This window comes from Varanus komodoensis, unplaced genomic scaffold, assembly GCF_004798865.1.
Source record: "Varanus komodoensis strain SLA01 unplaced genomic scaffold, ASM479886v1 scaffold9, whole genome shotgun sequence".
Taxonomy (NCBI): Eukaryota; Metazoa; Chordata; class Lepidosauria; order Squamata; family Varanidae; genus Varanus; species Varanus komodoensis.
Window position 1 is genome coordinate 1,589,155 of NW_025336598.1, and position 8,238 is coordinate 1,597,392.

Genomic DNA, 8,238 nt, shown 5'->3' on the forward strand with positions numbered 1-8,238 from the left:
TAAAATACAATAAAATATATTACATGCTTACAGATAACTGTAACAGTCAACAAAATTACCTCAGGTTCAGCAGTTATTAAAAAATAAAATGCCTTAAAATATAAAATATTATTTCAGCAGTTCTTAAAATGTCTGCTGAATAAAAATGCCTTTGCCTGACACAGAAAAGAAAACAAGGAAGGGGCCAGGTACACTACTCTGGGGAACATATTCCATAGATGGTGTGCAACTATGGAAAAGGCCCCTCTTCTGTTTGCCCCCCCCACCTCTTTAGGGGTTGGTTCCCTAAGAAGGACATATGTAGCTGATCTTAGTGGTTGGGTAGGAACATAGGGGAGTAGGTGTTCCTTCAGGTATCTTGGTGGTCCCAAGCCATTTGGGGCTTTATATGTCAAAACAACCACTTTAAATTTAGCCCTCGCTTCAATTGATAGCCAATGTAATTGGTAAAGCATTGGTGTAACATGGGCATGTGAGCCAGTTCTTGTCCAAAAACGTGCTGCCATATTCTGAACCAGCTGCAATTTCTGGACCATCTTCAAAGGCAGCCCCATACAGAGCACATTAGAAGAATCCAGCTGTGCCTGTCCAAGTAAGGCCACAGCTGATAAATCACCTGGAGCTGAAGGATGGTGCTCCTGGCCACCTATTTCACCTGAGACTTGAGTGATAAGGTTTGGGTCCAGGAGCACCTGCAAACTACAGACCCTGTCCTTTAGGAGGAGTGTGACCCCATCCAGGATAGGTTGAAATACTCCCAACTGGACAGAAGATCTGCTCACCAATAGTACCTCCAATCTTATCCAGACTGAGTCTTAGTTTATTGGCCCTCATCCAGTTCATTACCACAAAGCCTCCAACTCCCAATCCAGCCAGCCTGTCCAGAAGGACACCATGGTTGAAAGGTCCAGGAGAATCAACAGGGTTGCACTCCCCCATCTCTTGCCTGGCAAAGGCCTTCTTACAGGGCAACCAAAGCAGTCTCCATTCCAAATCCAGGCCTAAAGTCAAACTGAAATGGATCTAGGTAATCCTTCTCATCTAAGAGTGCTTGGAGCTGCCTGGCCACCACTTGTTCAAATACTTGCCCAAGAAAATTAAAATGCAAGTGGATTGTAGAAAGCTCCTGAAGAGGATTCATATTAATCAAACAATCCTAGCTCCATTTGCTGTCTTGTTTGCTACATTTCTAGTGCTAACTTGCTGGCTACAATCCTTAAATCTTAAATGTATCTTTCATGATTAATAATGTAATCACAAACAGCTTCCAAATAATGTTCATGTAACTACCATGCTAATTGTCTTAATTTTTAAAGTGTTCTTAAATAAAGTGTTTAATGCATTTCAATTTACTTTGGAGTCTGTGTTGGTGTTTGCTTGTTAAGACTTGGCTTGGTTACTCAATGGAGTGTCCCAAACCCTGTTGTTGTAGATTCTGAACAGCACCAAATCAACAGAGATGGGAATATTGTTGTTTGCTACTTGCATAGTTCTTTAAAGTGCTGTTTCCTGAAAGCTCCACCTTCCACAATAATAGGAGGCTACAGAAGAGCAAGTTGTCTGTGTTCCCTATCCTTCAATATAGCACCAGATCTCCCCATATAAGTCTACTTTGAACCCGTGTTGGGTGCCAATGATATCAATGGTACAAAACTTTGGGTATAACATTGAATTGCAGAGGTGGCAAAAGTTGTGGGAAAGAAATGTTAAGATAACTTTGGCAACTTCTTATAAAGAAAACCTGTATAAAATGTTTTATAGATGGTATTTATCACGGAACAGATTAGCTAAAATGTTTCCGAATATGTCAAATAAGTGTTGGAAATGTAAACAGAAACCTGATACATTTTATCATATGTGGTGAACTTGTGACAAAGCAAAAAAAAAAAAAAATACTGAGTTAAAATACATAGATGGCTTGGGGAAATGTTGCAAAGACCTGTAATGTTTAAACCTGAAATATATCTGTTAGGCATTCTCCCCTATAGTCTTGATAAACAAAATATATATTTGACTTTGCATGTAATAACAGTGGTGAGGATCACATATGCACAGTGTTGGAGAAATGAAGAGCTACTGGCTGAATATTTGATCTTGAACAAGATACTGGACTGTGCAGAAATGGATGGACTGACTTTATCTCTTAAGGAAAAAGAAGATACAGTTTACTACCAAACATGGGACTTTTTCTATCAATGGCTACAGAATTGGAATTTTAATTCGGGCTGAAATACATAGCAATTGTAGGGAGAAATAAGGCTTTGTACACAGGATGTTTGAGTCTTTGGAATAATTATTTGTTTAGTGAGTAGAAAACACTAAAACTTTGAAAACCAAGATAAGTCTGTTTCGAAAAGGGCAGAATTGGTTGAGTATGTGTGTAAATAACTACTATCCAGTTTTTTTCTAGTCAGAGGTACTGTCTACACTGAAATTGTAAATGACTCCTATTAACATTGGAAAAGCTGATTCATACGATATGATTAATATCAGGTCTATACTTGAGATGTTTTAACTGTAAGAACAAACAATAAACAGATGCATCACAGACATTTTAGAAATCTTTTAATTTTAGTCTTTTTATATTAAAAATAGGGTGAATAAATTTTGTCCCCAAACCAAGCCTGAAATGAGATTAAATCCTTCAAGAACACTAATATCCTCCATTGCCCTCTTAAGCACCTTGACCAAAAAAGGTGACAGGGCAGTAGTTGTTAAAAACTTCTGATTCCAAGAAAGGCTTTGCATGAATGGGTGCACCACCACTTGCTTCAAGATGGTGGGTATCACTTCATTATGCAAAGTCACATTCACCATCTCCTGAATACACTCAACAGCCCCCTCCTGGCCATCTCAAATAAGCCAAAATAGCACTGGTTGAGAGACAGTAGGAGGTAGACTGAGCTGCAACATGTGTCTTCTCTACATCCTCAGACCTCAAAACTAAAACTGATCCCATATAGCTGGATGCATAGGACTCCTCACCAAACATTGTACTACAAGAAGTGTTCATGTTGGCATGAAGCTGAGAAAGCTAATCCTCAAATTGGCTCAAAATTATCACATCAGGCGTTTAATGGTTTCAGCATAGGATTTACTGGGCAGGACAGCAACAAACCCTGAACCACCTGTAAAAGTTCTGCTTGGCAGCTAGTTGAGGACAAAACAAACATGCCACACAGTCAGCATGATTATGTGTTCTTATGCATGTCCAGTCACCCTCACAACAAGTCTTATGCCACTTAGGACATAAGCCATCTCTTAATGTTTCATCGAGGAGAGCTCACCAGAGAACATCTTTGGCTACAAAGATAGAGCACTCAGGAGTGATCTTTTCAACTGCCTGTTGTATCTCACAATTCTATACTATGACTAGAACATTAAGAGGGTGCAGGCTTTGGCCACTGGAAATTCCTCCATGCGTTTAGTAATCAGCTGCATTCTGTAAGAGCCTGGGGGCTGATCTTAATGGGTCCCTCATTACAGTAGGGAGACTGGCACTGTAAGCCCAAACATCACCAGATAATGCTCTAACAATGAAAGAAGAAATCCCCTGCCCTTCCCATATTCAGACCACCTTTCACCTCCAGAGCAAAAGACTAAATTGAGACTATGCCCTGCTCTGTGTATGCATTGGGCACTGACCCAAAGACAAATTGATAACCATGGATATCATAGAGGCCCTGATGTCCTGAGTCTTCAAGGTACAGTCAAGGCCTTTTCAACGTGAATGCTGACGTCTCCCAAGAACACTGTCCTGGGGTTCCCTAGTACCATGTGCAAGACCATCCTGGCTACATACACATTTGTAAGGGAGCTAGGAATTTCTGTAGAAGATGAGCTTTACTTTGTATAGTGTATTGTCCCATGCATCCTAGTTCTTTGAGAATTGTGAAGCTTCAGGAGTGTAGGGCTTACCCAGATTTGTTTCCTTTAAAAGGAGGTCATTGGATGCCTATTGGTATTTGTAATACTGGGTTCATTTATAAATATGTAGGCCTGCTAATGAGTCATTATTTGACAACAAATTTTTGGTTATGAGAAAACCAATAAGATGAGCCATGCTGAATCAGGCCAATGGTCCATCCAGCTTAGCTGGCCAAGGGTCTCACAAGCAAGATATGAGCAAGAACAACCTCCTTCCCAGTAACTGCTGTACTGCTTGGATCAGAGGTAAGGGCATTATTTAGGTAGGGAGTGTTGCTTCTGTTTCTCTGAAGTTCTGTTTGGTTTCTGAGAAGAAACAAAGGAGTTGCTATTCAGTAAGATTCCTACCTACTGTTTAGTCATTGCTAGAATATTGGTCTGTGATAGACATAATGACTGCCAAACTAACTAGGTTTCTATATGTAACCTTGATAGGAATGTTTTTTTGTGCTTGTTGGATAACAGGAAAAGAACTTCCAGGCACTAGGGGCTGATTGTTGTTGTTAGTCGTGAAGTCGTGTCCGACCCATCGCGACCCCATGGACAACATTCTTCCTGTCCTCCACCATCCCCCGGAGTCCACTTAAGCTCACAGAATGCCTATCTCACTGCTTGGTGTCCTGTACCTTGAATAACCTCCTTTTCTTCTGCCCTCTTTCCCTCTTCGGCAAAGAAGAAGTAAGCAACACATGTCTCCTTCATGATAGAATAAAGTAACCATAAATCATTTTTGTCTTACTCATACTTGCACTTTAGAGGATGCTTGTACCTAAACCATGTTGGCTAGTCTTCAACAACATAGACTAAATGACTAAAACAAGTAATTTAATGTGGAACTTCTCTTAAACTACCTCTCGGTTGCATTCACTGCCACTACAACTGGATCCTGTCTTATTACACTTTCATTATATAAAGCAGCTTTGCTGTTAGTTGCAGCAGAATAGTACTTTCTTTAAGTAGTGAATGGGCAATTAGTTTAGCACAGGAGTCCTCAAATGTTTTCAACAGGGGGCCAGTTGAAAGGTGTCGGCGGTAGGCACAGGCCGGCAAGGCAGCGCTGGCAGCGGGTGCGAGTGGAGGTGGCCCATGTGAAGAGGCAGCGGCTTGCTTGCTCGGAGATCATTTTCTCCGAGCGAGTCCAAAATGATCTCTGTGCGAACAAGCTGTCGCCGGGCATGCGCAGGGCAAGGCGGGCGGTGGCGAGTGCAGTGAGTCCAAAACCTCTGAGGTGGGCCAGATAAATGAGCATGGTGGGCAGGATTTGTCCCGTGGGCTGTAGTTTGAGGACCCCTGGTTTAGCAGCTGGAGCAGCACTTAGCAAAAGTGAGGCCTGAGAATGTTTCTTTCTGAATTGGAGCTATGACTGAAAGCAACAAACAATAATTCCAAACAGAGTGCAGACTAGACTATTCTGTAAGATGCTTCAGAATGGGAAACCAACTTGAGCAAATGGGATGCTGGAAGCATTGGATGAACAGTGACTCAGAACCGAAGAAGAAACCATTGTGAGATGGAACTATGAAGTTATAATCAAAAGACATTTATTAATGCTGTGTTTACCAGATGATCAGACAGTGCACATGAAGAGAGAGAATATGGCTACTCATATGCTTAAGGCACTGCAGAAATGATATGGAGAAGATGAGGATCAAAAGCAAAAAAACTGTTCTCTACAACCCTAAAGGAAGTAGAGGATGCTGTTAAGCCTATTGTAAATCTGCTAAACATCCTTATAAGCTGGCAATTTAGGGCAGAATGGACCTATTTCTAAACTCTCCTCACAAGACTTGTGTGTTTACTTCAACAAGGAAACAATGCTAGGTGATCTACTAAGCTTCATTAAAGGACAAGCTTTGAGATAAAAGGCTCCAAAAGGGAGAGGAAACGAATGGCTCCAATTAATCACTAAAACCACACTCAAATTTGGGCATTTTGAAAACCAAGGCAAAGCTAGCAGACCCACAGAAAAGAGAGTGGGGTTCCAGAGACATTTAACCCCAAGTGGGGCACAGAAAGATTATAATCAGCATAAAGTTAAAGATCACTAACTTTTAGTGCATTTCAAACAAGAACTACCAAAAATAAATAGCTAACTGACAGTGAAGCATCTTTACACATGTCCTTCAATGTTAATTTAGTCCATAAATTAAATCCAGGTATAAATGGGAATGTGCAATTAACTGATAGAAAACTTGATGCCATTAAAGGTAAAATCAAAAGTGAATATAATTCTTTTGTAGCAGAAGTAGTACAGCTCATTCTGGAACTAAGGACAAATCTATGGACTACATCCATACTGACAAGAAAAGGGGCTTCTGAGATGGATTCCTGGCAGTCAGGGAGGAGACAAGTGCCGCCACAATGCACATTATCCAGGTAGTGCTTCAGCTTCCTCACACTCTGAACTGGAAATTGGCTAAGTGATCTACCTGACAGGAGTTACACAGAGGTGACCTTTGCCTTGGCACACTCCCTTCCATGTATAGCAGGGGTAGCCAGACTTGCTCAACAGAGGCCACATATGGTAAATGTCAAATGTTTGAGAGCTGCAAGACATGAACATTCATTCATTCATTATGACCAAACAGGCATTGCTGCAATTATCAGGCTAGTTACTGCTAGTAGAGGTTTTGTGAGTCTTGATCTTGGCTTTGAGTTTATACAAATTTAATACATGTCTGATTAAATTGAAATCACTGAGAGAACATAAGGCACTGGGGTTTTTATTTTGTATTGTCCTTTTCCTTTTATTTTAAAGATCAACAGTACTGATATTCTAATCATAAACATTGCTATCTTACCCCACTCTTCAATAATAAATAAACATGTAATAATTAATAAACATGTAAGAGAAATCACCAGTTCTTATTACAGTGATGTTGTATTACTTCAGTACAGTTGTTCCCTAACCCTAAGAGTTCTGTTTTCCTCAAACCATTCTCAGCATGCAGGGCTTATATAAATTTTGCAATGCCCCAAGTAATACAACTACAAGGTAGACAAAACTACTATTATCAGTGAAACCATTTCTCTGCAACTCTCTTGAAATATAGTTAACATAGAAACAAACATAAAATGCATGTTTTATAAATGCAAAAAAATAATCTATGAATGCAGCCAGACACTGATACTACTGAAGAACCACTGTCCACTCTCCTAAATGAGAGGCAGATGTAACTAAGAAGTGTACAAGATCATAGACTTCAGTATTACACAATAAAGCCTTCCTTTATTCAAGAAACTCTAACAATGCATCCCTACAAACACACCCACCTCAATCCCTCCTTCTCGGCCTGCTCAGCAAGAACTATGCTAGAATTTAAAGTCTGCCCTGACAACATTCCCTGTGCTCAAGTTTGCACTCTGAGGCCTAATGTAGCCTTGCTCCTCTACCCAACTGTAGCTCAGTTAATCCTCTATACACTTCCCATCTCCAGGTCTCCTAGTACCACTGCTCTCTCCTTCAGCCCTATTTGCTATGCAAACACCTCAAAGTGGGTCCCCCAGCTTTCCTCTTCCTATTGCCACCATTTCCCAGATCCCTACCAACTATAACTCCATCAAGCTACCCCAGTTGCTCTTCTCAAAACATTTCCATAGCTGCTGTCTGACAACTACCTGAAATGGCTCTGTTAATTTTAACACTGGTCCCTTAGCCACCGTTTTCTTTTCTCTCCTCGAATTCCTGAACCCAAAGTTCCACTTATTTATTCTCCCACCCCTTGCTTGCCCTAAGCCTTGGTTTGGCCACCCCGATGTATAGGATGCCAGTAAGCCATCAGTTCAAGAGAATTATGGGAAGCCTCATTGGATTGTGCTACCCAATGATATCATCAGGTGCCAGGCAGCATGAACCTGTGCTGTTGCCCGTGACTATTCCAACTCAGATGATTATGGGCATCCTAGGCATTTGACTCCTAAATTGGTTTGCAATGTAGTTGTAGCTTCCCTTTCAATTATTAGTATCATTTATTAATAATATTAATATCACCATTTATTTATAATAATATTAATGTTATTAATTTCTTACACAATATGTCTAATGAAGCAGTTATTTCAGCCAATTCAAATATTCCTAAAACTACACAATTTTCCTTAATATTTTGTTACTTCCACATTCCATGGTGACTGCAGCCAAGAAATTAAAAGATGCTTGCTCCTGGGGAGGAAAGCTATGACAAATCTAGCCAGAATATTAAAAAGCAGAGACATCACGCTGCCGACAAAAGTGTGTATAGTCAAGTCTATGGTTTTCCCAGTTGCAATGTATGGCTGTGAAAGTTGGACCATAAGGAAGGCTGAGCGCCAAAG